The sequence below is a fragment of the Rattus norvegicus genome, chromosome 19 (assembly GCF_036323735.1).
Source record: "Rattus norvegicus strain BN/NHsdMcwi chromosome 19, GRCr8, whole genome shotgun sequence".
Classification (NCBI taxonomy): Eukaryota; Metazoa; Chordata; class Mammalia; order Rodentia; family Muridae; genus Rattus; species Rattus norvegicus.
The window spans coordinates 32,784,963-32,806,827 of NC_086037.1; the positions used below are offsets into that span (position 1 = coordinate 32,784,963).

Genomic DNA, 21,865 nt, shown 5'->3' on the forward strand with positions numbered 1-21,865 from the left:
TTTGCACTCATTTAATTAAATTTGAACTGGGGCCAACACCAGATAATTTGTTTTCCCTGTACTGAACAATGAGTATGCAGATTGGATGTGCTGAAGCAGTCATCAGCCCTCTGTTTGTAACACTTTTCTACTCTGAGTAGACATTATAATTGATAATTTGATTGTTGCAGCACTCTGTGCAATATATTTTAAAGCAACATTAACATAATGGAAATTATGTTGTGGGCTTAATCTCAGCTTTTCACTGAGAGGCTATCCGGTCCCTCCCTCCGTGTGAACCAGCTAGTGTCTGAGCACAGCGGGGCTTTCTCTGCCTAGTCCGTCCTTCTTTTCTTACCTGGCTGCTGCTTTTCCTCCTGTTCCCTTCCTTTCTCCCTCACTGTCCTCTACTCTCTCCCTCCCTCCCTCCTTCCCTCTCTGCCTCCTTCCCTCCCTCATTTCCTTCCCCATTTTTCCCTCCCCCCCCCTCCTACCTTCCTTCTCTTTCTTGCATGACGCCATTTCCCATCTTTTTTTGTCAGGCTTTCTAGCTCTGTGGAAGAAAGCCCCACAGTGAAATAGAGACTGTTGACAGCAATCGCTGCTCTGTTTTCTAATTTGGAGACCTGTTCACGTCTGGAACATTCACGAAAAGCAAGCAAGAGCCTTTCCCGCAAATGACCAAATGAGAAATTATTCAAGGTGGGCAATGGGCCGCCAGCAGCCATTGTGCTGTTGCTAAATACAGTGGGTTGATTTGCGAAGGGGTCATGAGCTCTCCCGGGGGTGTTTACTGCACACATTGGCCAATGAGAAAATGTTACCAGCAATATCTTTGTCTCTAGTCTATTCTTTCTTGGGGCTGCAAACGCTTTCTTGAAAAGATGTGGTCTTTATTCTCATGAATACATTCTGGGAACTAAGCTGCTTGGGGTGCAAGGGTTTCCTGGCCTGACAGCAATGGAAACTAGGTGTGACATTCTGTTTAATAATCCCAAGCCAGAGAGCTCAGGCCCAGGCAAGGAAAACTTGTGCCCAGGTGACTTGTGTTGACTTTGCAGAGTTCTGTAAATATTTGTTGCTGTATTTGTTTTGGGAGCAGACACATCTGTGAGTGGTTGGAAACTCCACTCTGTGTGTTTGAAAGGGGACGAAAAGGGGAACAGGGCTATTCTTTATGTGCATGTCCAATCCAGATTCTGAATTTGATGCAAAAGTTTAATTTCTTGGGAGAGAAGCCCTTTTCCTTTTTCTTTTCATTCATCCGAAAGCCTGCTCAACCACAGTGGTTATGCTGAATGCAACATAGGTCACTGCTGCGTTTTCAAATCTTGTCTGCATGAGACCACAAGGAGGTGTTAGCGGGGGTGAGGGGGTAACGTTTCAGAGTGCCATGGCTGGCATTTAGACTCTCTTCTCTTTCTTATTTTCACCTTTTATAAGACATTAGGTTAGAACTTGAGTGACTTACGCAATTACCCAGTTCAGGTGCAGAACTTCTTAGGTTGATTTTTGGGGGGAAGGAGTGGGAGCCTCTGTCTTATTTGTGTGTTCTGGAGTGTGGTTTTTGTCTCTCTCATTAGTGTGAGACGAACTTCTCTCAGTTGGATCTACTGTTCCAATTATTATTATTAGCCCAGACGAAGAGCCAAGAGTTAAGTGTTTTTATATTCCTCCTGTTAAGAAAAAGGAAACAGAGAGCTCTAGTTAGCCTGGATGAAGTATGCTTCCTCTTGCTCACAGATGTGCTTAAATTAAGAAGTCCACAGCTGGGGCATGGTCATAGCCTAGAGACACAACTTCAGGTTCTTGCATCAGCCCACCCATGGCTCCTGGCCTCCAGGGGCCATCACCAAGGAAGCTTGCTTCCAAACAAGGACTCAGCACAGAGTCATGGAACACAGCAACAGGGAATCGTAGCTATGGTCTCTTCCTCTGGTGCTGACCACAGATTCTATGTTCTTATAGAACAACCAGAAATCATAGTGCTCGGCCTTTCAGAGTAACCCTGGGATGTAGCCATCTATTCCAGGTTCATGGGTTTGAACCCTTGGTCCCCACTAATGATGCTATTTTGGGAAACCTTTCGAACATGGGATCTCGCTAGCAGACAGGGTTGTGGGGACAGGACTAGAAGATTTCCAGCCAGCCATATTTCAGTCAAGTTCTCTGCTTCCTGTTATGGGCCATGTATGTAACATGTAGTTGTCCTATGCTCAAGACAACATGGAGTCATCTGCCGTCATGCCTCCACTGGGTCCTGCATCCCCTTAAACTGGAAGGCTCCCTGTCTTTGGTTACTCTTGTTGAGTACTTGCTCATAGCAATGAGGAAGACCATCCTAATGTGTCTCTAAAAGCAGAAGGTGAGGATTTGAGTGCACTGAAAATCATGAGCCCAGTAAAACCTAGGTGGAGAATGAGGTCCGTGAAGCCCTGGGTATCTGGACTCAGGCCTACTAGGGACCACTAGGAACTGCAAGGAGCACCCGTCTCAGAGCCCCTTCACTAGGGAGTTGGCCATGTTTATAGAGCAGCTCCTGCGTGTTGTTGGTAGAAAGATGCTCTTGCAGGAACATGGACGGGCTTCCTACTCTTGTGAATAGGTGGAAGGTGCCAGTGAGGTGAAGTGCAGAAACAGCAGTAGTAGACATTGGGACCACCAATGCTAACAGCCTCCTGGAGTCATTAGTTACTTGTCCTGGTGAGGCATGGGATGATATAAGTGGACACAGCATGGTCAGGCGAAAACCTCATGGACGCTATAAATGTCCCCAAGGACAAGGAAGGCTGAGCTAACACATCAGCCTGCATTTGTAATGACCACCTGATGAACACCATTGCCACATGGATGGCCTGGCACACGCTCCAAGCATGGTGCTAAGTACGTGGTACATGTTATCTCTCAGCTTGCAAAAACATCCCGTGAAGATCCCACTGTGGTCTCCATCTTGCACCCTAAACAACTTGCTAACATAGGATTTTCTAACCCAGGCAGCCTGGCACCAGAGCCTTGACTATGTCATACAGCTCTCTGCCTAGAATCCAAGTCTAGAAGCACTAGACACACTAGAGATGCCCTCTCTCATTAGAACAACACTTTGTTAAACATTCCCTGGGTGTTTCATCCTCTGACAGGCACTTTACATTCATTTGCTTGAACTGAGTTCTTCATCGAGGCTGAGCTGTGTATCATTACTACTTTGGTGCTAAGGACAGCAAGACTCATGACTTTACCACATGGCTGGTAAACAGCTCTGTCCAAACACTGACCTGTCCTGACACCAGTCACTGAGGCACACTGTGCTATCCCTTCTAACTGGGCCTCTGAAGAAGGGACTAGGCAGTGAATAAAATAAAGAGGAAAAGCGTATTCTCAACTCATCCCAGAGAAAGCAGGTGGACCAAGGGCCAGTCAGAAATTGTGGAACATTTGGAAGATCAAGACCCATGCCTCCAGCCTCCTATCATGAGCTCAGCACAATTAGCTGGGGTGCGTTGGTGGTGGTGGTGGTGGTGTGTGTGTGTGTATGAGAGAGAGAGAGAGACCTTTGATAATATTCAAAGTATTTTACAATTTACTTCCCCTTCACCTGGCACAATAGCATGGAGAGAGGAATGGAGCCAACCCCGCCAGCCTTTAATAAGCCAATCTCTTGTGAAAAAAAGTCCCTTCAAGCCTCAGAGTACCATGACAGTGCCAGTGTCCTGCAGGATTCTGGTGATCAAGTGTGTACAATCCAGGTGTGCTGGAGCAGGCAGGGAAGCGTGTATCCACCTTTGCTCTGCTGAAAGGCATTCTGGGAGCTCACAGGTTATATAGGTAGAAACTGATCCCCTCTTTCCTTCACTACCTTCTCCCCACCTGCTTTTTTTGTCACTCACTTCTTTCCTTTACAGGAAGGAAACACAAAATAATGGGACAAATGCTGCCTAGGAACTTTGGACACCTGGCTATGGCCAGCAAAGAATCACAAAGAGTGCATTTGACCCAGGTGGCTGCAGCTTTTGGTTGGGGACTAGCCAAGCGTCCCTCACTACTAGCTGGTTTTCAGCCGCCAACAATGGGCAGCTGTACCAAATGATGCAAGCATTTGTCCTCCACAGTGTTTACAATTGTTTAGCCTTTATTTAAAAAAAAAAAACTCCAGCAGATTTTGTTGTTGAAGACTTGAGAGCAATGGAAGTCTGAAAATCAGCTGTGAACACCTTGAACCCATTCTACTTCATGGCCATTGTCTACTGCCACTGGTTTCCAGTTGCTCCTTCTAGGCTTGTGTCATTAACTCAGTGCCCATGTTTGGTTTGTCCTACATTCAGCTTGCTTGCTTCGAGGCTCATCTCCGTGTTCTTTCTCTTGCTGTAATAAAACACTCTGACCAACAGCAACTTAGGGGGGAAAGGATTGGTTTGATTTACACTTCTAGGTCACAGTCCATCATTGAGGGACCACTTACCCAGGGAATGGTACCACCCATAGTGGGCTGGTATCAATTAATAATCAACACTATCCCCACAGACATGCTCACAGCCAATTCCATCTAGGGAATACCACAATTGAAACTCACTTTTCCGATAACTCTAGGCTGTATCAAGTTGACAGTTAAAGCTAATTAAGTTAAACTTAATAAAGGGTTTGAAGAGGTCAAGAGCGATAAAATAACCCCAGAGGCAGCTGCTAAAAATGCAGATGGCTGAAGAATTTACTTTTCTGTATAAGAAAGACAGGTACCTTTACTAAAGATCAGATCTTGGAAGATGGGAGAAATGATGTGTCCCGTGCATGCAATATTCCAGATGCCTTCATAGAGGGCTCTTCCTCAGTTTTCTTAACCAGAGAATCCTTCTTTCTTAGGGAGTTTTCACCTTGAAATGAACACCGTTCATGTCTCTCAATCCCCTCTGCACTATGCTCTTCTGTCAACCTGGATGTAACGGCCACTATTGCTCAATATATATTTCAATGGATGAGAGGACAGGCTGTGAGGCCATTGGCTTAAGTAGGCAGTTTTCTCTGTGGTATAATTATGTGGTGTAATCAATATTCACCCCCCTCTCTCACCTATCTCTTTAGAGGCTGGCTAAGGTGATTTGAACATACTCTGGTCTTTGTAAGGGGGAAGGATAAGCCATCAAAGAACTTTGCAAATTTGAAAACATCTGCCTTGGATTGGCTTCTCTATTTCTCCCCTCCTTTATTCTTCCTTTCTTTCTAATAAGCAAACAGAGAACAATCTTGTTGGGTGTTTTAGATCTTGAAAACATTCCACAGACTTCTCAGTGATTCTCATCAGAACACATGAAGAGACAGTGATGTGCACTGAGGAGTCCCCCTGCCCAAGCTAGGAACCTGGACTCTGCAGTAGAATGAACAAGACCAGTTCCAGCCAGTGGCTTAGAAGGATGCTGACAGATCACTAATGTGTCAATGCCAAGGGGACTTGAGCTGCCTCCACATATAATGGTCACTTTGGTTTTGGGAATATCTACAGTGTTCCAAGTATCTACAGAGTACTTTATACACAAAATATTATAATTCCATAAAAAACTTTCCCATGCCTATCATTCTTATTTTACCAGGGAGGAAGCTGCCCAGAATTCTGATGAGAATTCAGAATCAACAGGCTTGGGGCTCAAAGCTAACATTCTCTCCACCATCTGGCAAGAGGGAGAAAAATCATCTAATTCTCCCTACCCAAGCTCTTACTGTGCTCCAATGATCCCATCTACCAGAGTTCTTGAGTCTATTTATCTCCCAGGAAGCTCCCTGTACAGTTGACAGTTTCTCACATGTTGTCTGGGATTATCTGAAGGTTGGAAGGTGGTTGGGCCATTTTCCCATTCAAGAGACTCCCGTTGCAGAAAAGGAAAGGCCACCGTCTGTGCACTACTAGATTGTGCATGTGTCAACTTTTAATTCTTCACAAGCTCAGGGTTGCCACTTTTGGTGTCCTTTTGGAATCTGATTTAAACAATGTAATGAACATTCGGGAAGTGAAAGGCTCATGCCACACCCTTGACATGGTGTACCAGGGAGAAGGCAGTAAATATTAACCAGAAGGTAAATACGGAAGGACCAGCAAGCAGCAGTCCATAGAAAAAGATGCAAGTGAAGCAGAATGGTATCAGTTACTGTAAGGCAGCCAAGGCTTGTGTTCAGATCCCTCTGATGCACAGTGACTGTGGGGTAGGAGACGCGCCACTTAGCCCCTCCTTAGCCTTAAGTTTCTGTGAAAACCTGAGGTGGTCATATATTCCTTTGAGACTCGTCATACAGATCAAATGACCTCACATGTAGGACATGTTGAAGAGACTGATGGCACTGTTGTGGATTCAATCAAAGATACTACTTATTTATGTGTGCACCTAGGCATTGCTAAACAATAATGATCTTATATTGGTCTTGTTTCAAATTTCTTTGCTAGACTCACATTTCAGAAGAAAAAAATCACATCAAGATTTTTATGATACTATGCTTTCTAAACATCCAGAGTATATTCTCTTTAAATTCAAGCTAAGCCACATTTGATGTGAGTCCATCTGTCCAGCAGTAATGTCTTCTTTATGATGGCCAGCAAGACTTGCAGTCCCTTAAGAAAGACTGTGATGTGTTACTGAATTTTGCTGATATAGAATATGTGTGTGTGTATGTGTGTGTGTGTCTGTGTCTCTGTGTGTGTATGTGTGTGTGTGTGTGTGTGTGTGTGTGTGTGTGTGTTGGGGGTTGAGGGTTATCCAACAGTTATTTAGAAATACATGCAGAACAGGCCTCTCAGTCTTGGGAGACCATCCTGGTGAACTCACATCCCACAACAATTGGAACTGGAAAAAATGGAAACTAGTAACTCAAAGACTAGGGGAAAACATAATCCTAGTTCTTAGGAAGGAGAGTAAAAATGGAAACTGGGCCTGAATGAAAGAAGAAGGGCAGGTGGATCCAGGGGACTGTACCTGTGGTATCTGGGATAAAGGTGGTGATTGGCTAGGTACAAAAGTTCATTCTGCCATTTTGGAATCCTGTCAGGGCGAATCCAAGGCAGGCACAGTGGCCAGGGCACAAAGTCCATGGTCACTTTAAAAGGGAAGTGAAAGGTGATTGGTACTATCCTGAGAAGGAGAGATGACCAGGAGGCCACTCCCCTGTGACACAGCATTCTGAAGTGAAAGCAGAGAGCCGCTGAGGCTTTCTCAGGTCACATCTTCCTTTCCCTCTCCCTCCACTCTTTTGTTTCCTGAACATGTGTACATATCCAAAGAGGGTATATTCACAGGGCTTTTTCAATATATGGGCATTTTGTTGAAGGAAAAATTTGCAATTTTACCTAGAGACAAAACAGGAACAGGAGAAAACAGAAACACACACTCTACAATCAAGACGAGGAATGCCTTTGGGAATCACACAGAGGGGTTTGAGAGCATCAGGTGACTGGAGGGAGGGGAACCCACAAATATGGAGCAATTGACCTGCTCTAGAAATGACTTTGAACTTAGACATCTAGAATAGGGTCTAGCCTGCATTATTATTAGCCTTGGTCAGCATCCCTGGGAAAGGCTCATAGTTTCACATGAGCAAACCCAAGCACTGAATCTCAGGAAAGTTAAATCCTTTCCCCGTGCTCATGTGGATACTAGGTGTTAGGATAGGGTCTGATTCCTCATTTATCTCATATGTTCACACCCCATCCTTCCTTATGGCAGGCAATAAAAGAAGAAATAAAGGCCTATTCTAGAGCTAGGCTTAACTCATAGGTGCTTTACTCAGACGTTGCTCTGGGAACTTAACTTATCAGTATGAGTTGATAGGATTGCTACACTTCTAAGTCCCCAGCTTCAGTGAAGACCAAACACTCCTGGAGGTCCTGAGGCGATGGGCAGCTTCAGAAACAAGACAAGGGAAACTGGTACCTGTGTGCTATACAACAGCTTTAAGACAGCATTGAGCTAATGGTTAAGAGAGGGTCAGTAACTACATCTGCACTGTGAAGAAGGATGTCAGGACATATGCCCAATCTTGGCAAGCTTACTTCCTCACAGGGACAGCTCAGTAAGAGGCCATTCTTAGTGATGGGTTAGCAAAGATGAGTGTGTAGCAAGCAAGTAAAGTCCCAAATGAATGTCACAGCCATGTCAAGAATCCCAATGCCTCAGACCCATGCGGGAGGTGAAACCTTCCCTAGGTCAAATCCAGAGGGATCTAAAGCGTCTCTGGTTTGTGTGTGGCTGCTGATAGTGTGTGCAGAAAATATTACCATGACAGCTTTCTCCCTCAACTGTTCCCTTCCAGAGACTGCTCCTACAGAGCATAGCTAAACCTGCCTCTTGGATTCAGCTACCACAAATCCTTTCTGCTTTTCAGGTGTGTACCATAAACATGCTGAGCTTTCAAGGAGCCATATAGTCTCTATCAGAAAGCCCCATGTACCCAGTCCCAGATTTTCTTTGCTTCCTTTTGTCTGTCTGTCATTTTCATTACCTTGTCACCCCTAGTTAGAACAAATCCTGAAGCCATGTAAGGATGAGATGTGAACACGTGGTTTTTGTTTCTTTTTTTTTTTTTTCTTGGCTACAGTTTGAAGCCTGGAATTTTTTCAGCACAGTCTAGCCCCCAAAATGGTTCATGCTTGACCTAGTGCTATCTTACCAATCCATTTCATTTTGCTAGTGACAGGCCAGGGAGGCGGGCCTGGGCACCAGTATTAACCATTCAGGTGAAAGGAACTGTCTACAGGAAACTTGTAATCTCTTATTCTGATGAGAGAGACAGCATAAACTGCTTACTGTTGATTGAAGGATGCGATGCCTGAGGTTTTAACAGATACTGATGACTCATAAGAATGGCAGATAACTGCAGTGCTAACCCTGGACCACTCAATTCTGTACACCCTGGATTAACCAAACGTCTTCAGTGTTTAAGCTAAGTTTGCTTGAAGTTATCAGACCAATCATGTGAGGCTATGGTAAAAATGGGATCTGAGTATGTATGTGCTAAATGTTCCCAGGTCACCCTTCTTGTGCTATGAACATGCTAAATACCATGATGTTGGGTAGGACTATGAGTATGAGGAGCTTCTCTGGGTGGACCCTGAGCAGAAACATCTGGGAGAAGACAGTGTTTGGTTTGGTTTGATGGAATGGGTAGGGATCTGAGGTTGTGAGGGTGGAATGCTATGTCTGAAGTTGCCCTGCCACGTACAGCATGTGGCTAGGGACAGGCAGCTAGCGACACTGGAGTGGACTATAGAGGAGACTGGGTATAGAATCTGGAATGATGGCTTGCCTAGACTAGACTGAACTAGATGTTCAGTGATGCCATCTTATGGACTTGGTGCCTGCCAGTGAGCTAACATCACTTGTGAGGCAAGAGAAGCTGATGGCTGCCTGCCACGCCTACGCTTTCAGGGCAGTTAGGAAGGGAAGAAACTGCCATGGATACAAATTAGCCATATCTTTTTAGGACCTCCAAGAAACAGCCCAGAGAGAAATAGCCTAGCATGTATAGTCAGGGGAAAGGGATATAGAATGGGACCATGAGATGCTCAGTGGATGGTAAACTTTCCAGTTGATATTGGTTCAGGTCTCCGATGCTCTTAGGAATGAGCCAATGGATCCTTCTCAATTTCTGAGCTGCCACACGTTTCCATCCTTAGGTGTTTCTAGCTGCCATCCAGATGTTCACTGCCCTAAATCCAAATATATCTTCCTTTAGTAACTTTAGACCTAGGCTGTAGTTTTAGCTTATTAGTTTCGAGTGGGTGAAGAGGATCACTGGCTCTTGTCTATCGTGATAGGAATGCATGCAACTCCCTTCTGGTGGTCTCAGAGTAGACTCGATATACTTCCCGGCCCCTCAACTTTAGATGACTTAGCTTGGGATGTTGGTCAATATGAAGCCTGCAATGTCTCCTGTGCTTCTGCTATTACTACCAGAGAGTTATTCTCAGGAGTATATAAATTCCAAAAAGGAGGAGGAGGGAAGAAGGAGGAGGAGGCGAAGAGATACAGAGAGCCAGAGAAATTAGCTCACCTGTAAATGCATGCAAGGTAAACAGATGTTGCTATAGCCCACACAGTATTAGTGTGGCCGTAGCTGACTAAAATGCGGAATCAGGAGGATTTGTTGACTCCCTTTTGCACCTGAGTGCTCGTCAGATGGATGGAGGCCACTATTATTCCTACAAAATGGGATCATTTTGTTCTCATTTATCCCTAACGCTGATAACCATTCCTTGTATGACACGTGCTTGAAATCCTGCCTGCATCTAATTGCTTACTCTTTCACCCAGAACTGAACACACACTGCTCCAGCTGTAGTGTGCCCCTCACAGAATCTATTAAGATCATCACTGCCCTTCTGCTCAAAATAAGACCTGCTGCTGCAGCCTAAAATTGCTTTTAAAAAAATAAATATTCTGCTGGTAGATCTTATTGAGTCTTGGGTTAATTAAAACCCTCAGGTTTTCTGATTCAGTGGCTATCAATCTAGCTCCCCAACTCTATATAGACAAGATTGACTCATTTGTATTGTTAAATAAAGATTCTGTTATCTTTAAATATTATGCCAAGCTGGTGTTCCCTAATGTCCTGTCCTGCCGATACAAGTTGAGCCTTAATTCTGCAGCCAAACACAAGGACTACTCGGTCTATTACACCATCTGTGCATCCGGTGAATGTGGTTGTTCTCTCTTCTTTCACAGCAACACAAACCAGAGCCCAGGAGATGTGAGCGCTGTTGTCTAAAAGGAACAACGAATGCACTTTTAATTCGTATGTCTGCTGTCGTGCTTTGGTCTATAGTAGGAAAGATGCCTTGCTTAGGTCAAACTACAAAGTATTGTAACTGCAACATTTTCATCAAGAGAGGACATTTGGTACAAAATGATATTTTGGGGAACTAGGCTTGGGTCTTAGCAACCTCTTATTTCTTTTCTCTGTGCTAATATCCTCTACTTTATAATGATCAGAAAGCAATACTGAGATAATGTCTCTCTCCTTAGAGTCAATCTCTAAGTGTTTTATGAACCTTCTCATTGGCGAAGATCTGTGACTTTCAGAACATGCCACCTAGTTTTGTCTTGGTCTCTCTCATTGATTTCTGGAATGGGTTTAATTTGCCTACCACGTCAAGTTTCATCCTGGTATTGGATGTAAAAGTATTCCTCTTCCTCTCATGATATTTCCTGGATATTTCAGCTTCTACAGGTGGTAGGAAAGATAGAAGAACTTACTGAGGTAGTGGCTCTCAGCCTCCCAGGGTTACTAGGTACCTCTTCTCCTTTATCTATATCACAGGTCTCTCACTCACTAGTCAGCCCAGAACTTAACAGTTATGTGTGATGTGGAAGACCCACTGACCCACTACCATCAACATTTATGTAACCAAGGAGTGGGCAATTCTTCTCCTTCCTCCTCTTCCAGGAATGGTGGGGCAATCAAGCAGCTTCCCATGGCCTCCAAGAAGACATCCAGTAGGGCTAAGCAGCCATCCTATCAAATGTGGTGCATAGTCATTTCTGGCTCTGTTTTCTTCCTCATTCCATTAGCATATGAGTTTTGGCTTGAAGCTCTGGTTTATAAGTGAGGAGAGGAGATCCTAGTGCCCTGCCTGAAGCTCTTCTATCATCGCTTTCTCTGTATCTCAGCCTTTCAGTGGGGCTCCCTAGAAATCCTACAGAACGGATGAACCCAGAGACAGAAGGCAATATCTCAGATTCTTCCTTTTTGGGGGTGGGGAGGATTGGAAAGCATGCTCTACATTGTTCTGCAATGGTCCCTGCGCGACTGGAGCCCAATGCTGAGTCATTGATATTCTTCATTGGTTTTTTTTCCTTCTTTTTTTTCCCCTTCTCCACTTTAGGGATCCTCCTACTTTGTTCTCTCCCTACTAGAATCAAAGTATGTGACCCAATGTTCACTTTGCCTGGTTGATTAATTATCATCATCATCATCATCATCATCCTTATTATTATTATTATTATTATTATTACAGTCTTATTATTATTTGTAGGGCTCTGGTGCCTGGGGCTTTCCATGGAGATCTCTCACTTGGCTAGGTGCATGGGGGGGGGGGGGAGAACTGAGGCAGGGAGCGGGAACTGCTTCTGTTGCCTCCTCCTGCCTCTGGTTCTTCTCCTTTCCACCGCTGCTTCTGTTGCTCGGCCAGGCTGAGCCAGCAGGAGACTGACTAGCTGGTGAGGACCGCAGGGGAGCTTCTGGCAGTGATTTCAGGAGAGCAGATCTCTTCCCCAAGCTGTGGTGTTACAGCTTTTACGACAGAAGCTCTCAGATGATGGAATAATTTCTCCACACTTTTAATCCTGAACACGACTCTTAAATACAGTTTTTGGATAGGTCAGTGTCCGACAGCAGGTGCTTCCTATTGGTTTGGCTTGAGAGCTTGAAGACCTTATCTACATATCTGGGGGTGTGGTCCTGGTTTTCTGTCTGCTCTGTCTTGAGCCTATGTGCAGTCAAATCCTCACCTGTGGAAGAGGGGCTTGGGGCATTGCCCTCTGTGACTGATCTGTCTCAAACCTCTCTACAGGGGTCTGTGGGGGACAGTGCTACCTTGATATCCTAGAAGACTGGAGATGTGCCTGCTGTTTCTTTTAGGGTCCCTGCAGATTCTACTTATCTTGACCAGGAATCAGGTTACTCCTCACAGCTTGCCACCCCACAATAATAATAATGGTTATTATTATTATTATCATTATTATTATTTTATGTGTATAGATGTTCTCCTGCATCTGTGCATATATATATTATACATGTGCCTGGTGCCCAAGGAGGTCAGAAGAAGGCATTGAATATCCTGGAGTTGAAGCTTTAGATGGTCGTAAGGCACCATGTGGGTGCTGAGAACCAAATCCAGGTTCTCTGGAGCCCTAGCCAGAGCTGTTAACTAGTAAGCAGCCACTCTAGCATGCTTTTCAAATGATTAACTTTGACATAGTTTAAATCCAAAGGAGCATAATGTCAAGCCCCGAAACAACAACGATCCAGTGTACTCACAGTTTTTAACATTTTTCTACATGATTTAGGCCTCAGCCATGTTCATCTGGAATGCTACATACCTAGGGCTCTCTCCCTTTCTCTGGGTTCATGTGGTCTCAGCATCCCTGAGTTATTCTGTGATCACTCTCCATGTCCTCTCCTGCAGGGCATCTGACTTTCTAATGAGGAGGCCAGGAGAGGCCCCAAGACCATCTTCATTTCTGACGCATCTTGTTGGTTATATCGGACCATAGGACAAGTCAACAGCTAAGGGAGTAGAAACTTCACAGAGCACAGGCACAAGAAAGTATAGCTCACTGGGACTCATGGAGTCAGTGTTACCTTAGTGGGGTCTTTCAAGGAAGGCAGAACAGGGACCCTAACAGAAGGGCATACTTCATCTGTTTTATCTGTGATATTTTATTTGTAAGGATAACTGTATTTTTTAAGCAATGATTAAAACTATTGTTCTCAATCACAGGATTATAAAAGGGTCACAGAGACCACAGAAACCTCCTCTCCACTTGCCCTACAAAGTATCTAGAAGTCTGAAAGGTAATTGCTCAAAAGCAATCACAACTTCTCTCTGACTTGTGCACCCAGGGTTAACATCGTCAACTCCATGTCCTCCTTCTTGCCCTCCCCCACTGCTCTCTGATTTCCCATCTGTGGGCTTCAGTCCACCCAGTTCCTGGGTAAACAGCCATTTGCAAAGCACCTGCTGTACTCCAGGCACTGATCCAGAAGGTCACAATTCCACTAATTTAGTAATTCCAGCCTCACACACAGCAGTGGTGAGCTCGCACCAGGTTGGCCATCTCGCGAGACGTGGTTATACATATCTCTTCCAACTCTGTGTGTAGGCACAGCAGGCTGGAGTCCTAACCTCATCGGAGTGGGAGTCTTTTAGTTTCTTCACGAACATCAGTGCACACTACAAATACAGACTTTCTCTCCCTGATGAGTGGGCTGTGGAACAGGCGCTAGCATACTCTGGACTTGATTTTATATCCCTCTTCATTCTGACTGAGATCAGGCCAGCAGCCAGGCTGCCTACTGGCTTCTAAATCTTACTTCTCTGTTCACAATCAACTGCTTTGTTATTTATGCCAAGTCTGAAGGTCCAGTCTTGCTGACAGCCCATCACTGAGCACAGAAGGAAAAGCAAGTCTTCAAATGCAGCCTTCCCAGAACTCCCTCAGAGCCATCGTGTGGTCTGACACGGCAAACAAAGGTCTAGACTTGGCTGGTCCTCCAGAGGCTCATGGACTGGAGGCTTGGTCCTCAAGGCAAGAATAACTAACAGGTAGGGTCAGAGAGAAAGGAATCTGGCCACAGGGGTACCATCCTTGGGAGTGCATTAATGCTGTCTTGGGAGTGTGGTTCAGGTCTAGTAAGGCATAGTCCCCAAGTCCCCAAGAGAGGATTGCCCTAATAAGAACAGGCTGCCACTTCCATGGTCTCGTACTTCTGTGTCTGTGGCCATTGTCCTTTCTGTTCTCCTCTACATTGTGGTGCAGTCTATGGCTATTTGGACCCTCTAGACACTAGAATTGTTATCAAAACCTTTTCTTTATAAGCTACCTAGCCTCATGTACTTTGTGTAACAAAGGCAAGCACCCCTCCTATCCTCTCTCCTTTGTAGAAGCACTTCACCTGATGTCTACAGCAGTTCTCTCTAGGTCTCTCTCATTTTCACCTACTTTAGACCTGTTAAACTGCCTTCTTGCTTATTTCTGTTTTCACGTGGCTCTTGGAGGACCTAAACTAAGGGAAGAGTATCTAGTATACTGAAGACTTGACATGCACAATCATTTGACACACTTTAGGACTGGACTATGAAGGCAGAGACCAGATCTGGGGTTGTTTTTTTACTTCAACTGCCATTAAGTCTCAAGGGGAGCTCAGGAACACTTGTGGAATTAACAGAGCAAACAAACACTGGAAAACACAACATGTATGCAAATAGACACATGGCCAAATGGAATGTACAGCTGCCTTAACCATAGGCTGTATTAATATCCATGTGGGAAATGATATTCAGAGGTATCGTATGGGAAGGAAGATAAACAAACATAAGCCTCATTGAGTCCAAAGGGTCCATGTGATAATTTAGGGGCTTGGATTGTATTGAATTTTGGTGGACTTATAAGAGAGAACTCATGGTCTTCACTCAACCATGAAAGTTTGGTAAAGCAAAATTAGGAAGAATCAATCCAAATGCTTCCCAGATTGACAAACTGAGAGAGTCAGGAGCCATTGAATACAATCAAGAAGAGAGCTCAGACATCTGACTTGACTGAATCTACAGTCATTTTGATCTGGATCTTGGGAAAGTCTCTACCCGTATGTGTTGGGTAGTGTGTGGATGGACTTAGGCACTGGGAAGTTGGATAACTGTGGATTTTAAGTGGAGGGGAGAGACCAGGTGAAGAGTGACAGGTTTCCTGTCCTTACTTTATTTCCGATTCCCACCTACATCCTTGTCCTTAGGAGGCATCCATGATGCCTTGCTTGAACCAGCAAATGAAAACCCACTTGAAGGATGCCTCCTCTTTCTCGTGGGGTGCACGATGTCAGGGCCCCAATTTGTGCCAGCTAACAAGGCAGGAAGCAGCTGTTTGCCTTTCAGGGAGCGGCTGGGTGATCTGCCTGTGTAAACAGTCATTCACCCAGGTGTCAAGAGGAACAACTGAGGGGACTCAGGCTTCCTCCTCTGCTCACAGTCATGGTGCGGAGAGGCCAGCTGTTCCTCTTAGTTCTTCCAGGCACCCTTGGAGTGGGAAGCGGGTCTCTTTCTGACCCAGCCTCAAGCAAGATGGCTCCCTTCACTCTTCTCCTCCTTGCTCAAGTTGGTGGCTCTTCAGTTACCTTCCTATAGAAACGCCAGCTTGTTTCTGAGTACCTTCAGCCTGCATATTGTCGTTGTCCCTCTGATATACTATAAATATTTTCAGTTTTCAATTTTCCGCAACTGGAAAAATGTCCGTGTCCTCTGGTGCTGCTCAGTAAGCGAATGCTGACTAGTGGACATCTGAGTTAGCTCCAAGCCTGACACATAGCCACAAGTCTGCACTTTCATAGCTAACTATACCACTCTGGGTTAAGCCAGCATGCTGTCTCCATCACGGCCTACCCTGTCTTTCTCACACTTCTTACTCTTTAAGTAATCTTTCTTTAAGTCACTTTTGTTTACTTCAAATAAATGCAAAGATTACAGTTGTACTTCCTAATCGTAAAGGAAGTCAAAGCACTCTCCATAGACCAAAAAGCAGTCATAAGAGGAGCCCGAGTAATTGTTACCTCAGAGCCAAGGGAAAACCAGGTAGAATCCTAGCTCATTACATTTTTCCTTTTCTGTCTATCTTAGGCATTTATTATCTATTTATTTACTTGTTTATTTATTTTGATGAAAGGCTCTAGTTATACCAGAGAGCCAAGAAGCCCATGGCATCTGTCTAAACAATTTCAAGTAGAGAAGCTATGACCTCTCTCTATCCAATGAACCAAGCTGGAGGCCTGTGGTTTCCTTCTTAAAAGAGAAAATCTAATAGTGTTAGGGTAGGGTGGGAGGCAGTTGTCATTAAGCTGAAACGTTCTTCATGACATGATCATTAGAATTAAATGTCAAGAGTGAATGGTCCTAGGAATATACCCCAAAGATACTCTCCATACCACAAGGACACATGCTCCACTATGTTCATGGCAGCCTTATTTGTAATAACCAGAAGCTGGAAAAATCCAGAGGTCCCTCAACAGAGGAAGGATACAGAAAACGTGGTTCATTTATACAATGGACTATTATTCAGCTATTAAAAATGGTAACATCATTAATTTTGCAGGCAAAAGGACAGGGCTAGAAAATAACCCAGACCCAAAAGGACATGCATGGTATGGTACTCACTGATAAGTTGATATTAACCAAAAAATGTCATATTAACCAAAAATGTCAGAATACCATGATACAACTCACAGATGGTAGGAAGCTTAACAAGAAGGAAGGCTTACATGTGGATATCTGAAACCCACTTAGACGGTGAAACAAAATAATGGAGGGAGGCAAAGGGAGGGAGGAAACTGGGTGAGAGAGGAAAGGTGGGGGGAAGAAGGGGAAGGATCAGGTATGGGGAGAGACAGAAGGAATTCCAGAGTGACAGGAGAATGAAACGAAATGAAATATGCAACAGTGGGGGTTAGGCGGCAGGGGAACCTTAGAAAGTCCCAGAGAACTGGGATGTGAGAGGCTACCCGGACTCAATGGGTATGACATTAACTAAAATGCCCAATAGTGGGGAGATCGAACCTGAAGAGCTCACCTCCAGTAGATAGACACGGCCCCCAATTGAGGCAGGGGGCTACCAACACATCTTCAAAAATTTTAACTCATAACTGTTCCTGTCTAAAGGAAATGGAGGGACAAAAGTGGAGCAGAGATGGAGAGAAAGGTTACCCAGTGGCAGGCCCAACTTGAGGTCCATCCCGTGTGTGCACACCAAATCCTGGCACTATTACTAAGGCCATATTGTGCATGCCTGGCATGGTTGTCCTAGGAGCAGCTTTACTAGCAACTGAGACGAATGCAGATATTTGCAGCCAACCATTGGATTGAGGTCGGGACCAATATAGAAGTGTTAGAGGAAGGACTAAAGGAGCTGAATGGGATTGCAGCCTCATAGGAAGAACAACAGTGTCAACTAACCTGGACCCCTCAGAGCTCACAGAGATTAACCACAAAACCAAGCAGCATACATGGGCTGGTTCACACTTCCAGGGAATTATGTACGGTCTTGTATGGCCTCACTGAGAGAAGATGTCCTCAATCCTGTGGTAACTTGATGCCCCAGGGAAGAGGTTGCTGGTGGGGGTGAGGAAGGTGGGTGGGTAGAGCAGCACTCTCTCAGAGGTGGGGAGTATAAGAGAGGGGGTGAAGAACTTGGGGAGGGGAGACCCAGACAGGGGAAACTTTTGGAATGTAAATAAATAAAATAATTTAATAAAGATGAAGAGGAAAAAGACAACAAGGAGGAGGAGGAAGAGGAAGGGGAGGAGGAAGAGGAGGAGTGAGTGACTTTCCCATGTAGTTTAGTACCTGTGCACTACTGCAAATCATCTTGACTTATGGTAGGATCTTGGGGTTATGGTAGGCTATCTAGAAATCGACATTAAATTACACATAAATTATTTAGGCTTAAATTGTCAATATACCAGTCCCATTAATTGGGATTGATTTACTAGTATACGTCTCTAATTATTTACTGGGGAAATACACTGAGCAAAGACTATATATTAAGTAAGTGCAGAAATTCCATGACTTAGGAGATCTGGGTTAATAATTTTTAGCTCTGTCTATGCTATAAAAGCAATATATGTTCAGTAGAAATTATACTTGGACTTTTGGATTTTAATCCTCTCCTAGGCTAGGTGAATATACCATGGCATTTATTACAATGTTGGGCAACAGCAGCCACACATCCCACCTAGGTGTAGAATCACCAGGGTAAACGAGAAAGTGTCCTACACGGTACCGTATTGCCAGCATTTGGAAAATATGGCTACTTAGTAGCTATATGCGATGGCTAATGCTTTATTATAAAACAGGTGTAAAGGTAGATAATTTTACCAGGCTCTAGGCTAACACCCGTGTTCTGAGTATGTTCCAGAGAGGTTAAAGCTAGGCTAGGATGCTTGGTAAGACTAAGACGATTGAAGTTCAGACTGCAGTGTCCTTCAGTTACAGTGCGTTTATCAGAATGTAACCTCATCCATCGTAGCTCAGGAGCATCTGTCTCTCTTGAGTAGGATTTGGGATGCTGAGGACTGGTTTCACCATTGTTGGTATCAGGAACCACTCTCGTCTCCAGCAGAGACGTTACCTGGTCAGCTGTGCATCCCCTCATACATTTGGTTCAACTCCCACCTTTACCTGGGAGTAGTTATGTCACAGTTCAAGTACAAGGCATACCTTTCTGCCCCTTCCTCTTTCTCTCTTCTCTTTTTCTCTCTTCTATTTCTCTCTCTTTTCCCTCTCTTGTCCACCCCCCCCCCCTTGTCTCTGTCGTACCAATAAACCTCTTCCACATGGGACTGTGTTGGCCTTGTGTGGCTTGTCCAGATTCGAGCCACAATTTCTATTCCAACAACCGTGGCTTTTAAAAGTTCATGTCTAATGATTTCAACATTTGGGCACACTTTGGGTATGTCCTCAAAATCTGTACCTCTGGTCACATGGTTCCGTCTTCAGAGGTGACTGGTAGTGTGTGAATAAAAACAAAATTAAGGTAGTTTGGGAATCTGAGTACTTCATAAAAGATTTGCTCTCCTGTTCCCATACTCTGACCCCACCCAGCATACAAGGTAGAGGTGGATCATTAATCTGGTCAGGGATTAAGGCTGTTCAGATCTGAATTCATTCTTCACAGAACTGGTTTATTTTTAGTTGACTCTCACTTCTAAGGCATACCCCTTTGTGATGTCAACTGAAAACCTAGGATGCTTGGCACAGTGGGTTTCACTATAATTCATCTTGTGTTGCTATAATAGCATGCTGCAGGCTGGAGACGCATAAAGAACGAGATGTGTTTCTTAGCATCCTGGCACCCTCGGAGGGTTTCTATGCTATGGTCTTTCCCTGCCGCTCCTGTCCCCAGGGAAAACCAAATGGCAAGAAACATAACAGTAAGTTGAAGGCTGACCTCTACCTTGAAACATCTTTCTTTTGATATCTAATCCGTTCTAGTAATAAAGAGATTAATTCATTCATGAGGTGATAGCCCTTATAACTAATCACCTCTCATTAGGCCACACCTACCAACACTGTGCCCTTGAACATCAAGTTCCCAACACGTGCCCTTAGTGGACATATTCAAATCATAGCAGGTTCTGAATTGCCATTTCTTCCTTGGTATTGTCCCGGAGGAGTTTCTAAATCTGGGCTATGAAGCTAATTGAGGCCTAATGACAGAAGCTGACTGAGAATAGAACTCACCCCTCTGCACTTGCACTTCTTAGAGATCTTAGCTCTTCACCAACTTGCTGCCTTGGGCTCTACACTGTCTTCAAATGAAGTCAATCAAATACACACATCCTGCCTTGCTAGCTGTTGATAGCTGACAGAGTGACCTATAATAAACAAATCTACCATTGCCTACTGAAGGGTCTATGATTACACTGGAAAAGCAAGTGCTTAAGAACACGTGTAGCATGGTCTTCCATAAAATATCGATGATTCACTGAATATGCGTTGGACCTGTAACTTGAAAGAAGACTCACGTAGCTACGGACCCGGACTACCTGTTATACGGTGTTTCATTTCCTGTACATTTTTTCAAATAACGTTTGGGTTTCAGTTTTCAATAAGGATCTATTTCTTAAGAAGAATTTAATATGGTTGTTTTGAAAAGGCAAAGAAATAAAATAGCATAACAAAATGGCTCTAAATGGATTCATGTATATTATTTTTGTCCTTTGGAGAGAAATGTGCACATGGATGTTCATTTATTGATGGCAGGGTAGGGAGTCATGGAGACTAGGCTGTGTCCTACAGTAGCTATACTACACCGAGCTCTCGTAGGAAGAGGCCTCTTTCCTCGGGGTTGTTTCTAGGTTGTGGAATTAGCTTAAGGGACACAAATTATTTTCTCATTATATGCCTGTTTTAAATAACAGGGAAATCAAAATTACAGGAATATTCTATTCTAACATTTATAAAGCCAACATTATACAAACACACAACAAATTAAAAGGCTTCTTTCTCAGAAAGAGAGGCACATCTCCACAGAGGTCTGTAATTTACAGAAAGGCTCAATTTAAGCTCCGCTGTATTATTTTGCCAGCTAATACCAGCAATGCTTCCAAAATTGGAAGTGAATATCAATTTCAGTTAATTTTCTTTCATTTTGATTCTACCTAGATTTTTCGTCCTTTAAGATTATTTTGACTTTGAGTTCTTTTCCCAGCTACATTAACTCGTGCTTCAGTCATTTTATCAATTAAGAATTCCAGAGGCATGTCTTCTATTTCCTAATCTATTCACTAAAATAGTATAATTAAAAATAATTCAGAACTAACAGCAGAATAAAGTACAACTTCACTAAAAACTTTTCTTTATTTAATCAATGGTAAACAGACAACTTTGACTATTTAGTCTGCCTCCAGTCCCCTTAACTACAACATAAATGTATGAACTGATCTCCTGGCCCACTGGAGTTGCCAAAAACCTTATTGTCATTTAAATCTTCTTAGTGAATGAACTTAGCCATTGGCTAGAAATTGAAACCAAAATGGGGAAAGACGACAGAGAGAGTGACAGTCCACAGGGTCTACGAGATCTGACTCTGTAACTGTTATGGTAAGTTTTTGTCAACTTGACACAAACCTAGATACCTCTAAAAAGAGACTCTCAACTAAGGTATCACCTTCATCAGATTGGCCTGGGGGCACTTCCTTGATTGTTGATCAATGTAAGAGGACCTGCCCACTGTGGGCAGAACCATTCCTGAATAGGTGGATCTCGGTTGTGTAAGAAAGACAGCCAAGCAAGATGGGGGCAACAAACCCATAAGCCTAGTTGCTTCATGGTTTCTGCTTTAGTTTCTGACACCAGGTTCCTTGAGTTTCCGCCTTGGCTTCCCTCACAGATGACCTATAACTTACAAGTGAAAGAGATCTTTTCCTTTCCAAAGGACTTCTGGACAGTGTCTTATCACGACAATAGAGAAGCAAACTAGAACAATAACCTTTAGTTCTATAAGGGCTTTTCTGTAATGGAAAACAAACCAAAATTTGAGCATAAATATGAACTGAACATGTCTCTCCCAGATTCATATGTTGGAGTCATCATCCTTAGTACCTTAGAAAGTGACTGTTTCCTGTAGATAGAGACCTCAAAGAGAAGGTTA

At 44.0% G+C, this 21,865-nt stretch overlaps 1 long non-coding RNA gene across 6 annotated transcripts in view; it reads left to right on the top strand.

The window, feature by feature from the left end:
* LOC120098523 (uncharacterized) overlaps window positions 1-21,865 on the top strand; it is a 44,416-nt gene that overhangs the window by 14,210 nt on the left and 8,341 nt on the right. For 2 of the 6 annotated variants that reach the window (XR_010060421.1, XR_010060422.1), the window contains one exon: window positions 522-11,987. The exons of 3 other annotated variants lie outside the window; for them this stretch is intronic. This is a non-coding gene — a long non-coding RNA (uncharacterized LOC120098523). Of the gene's footprint in view, window positions 1-521; window positions 11,988-21,865 lie in introns of those variants that run through there. One more of the 6 variants, XR_005496792.2, reaches the window with a different exon arrangement.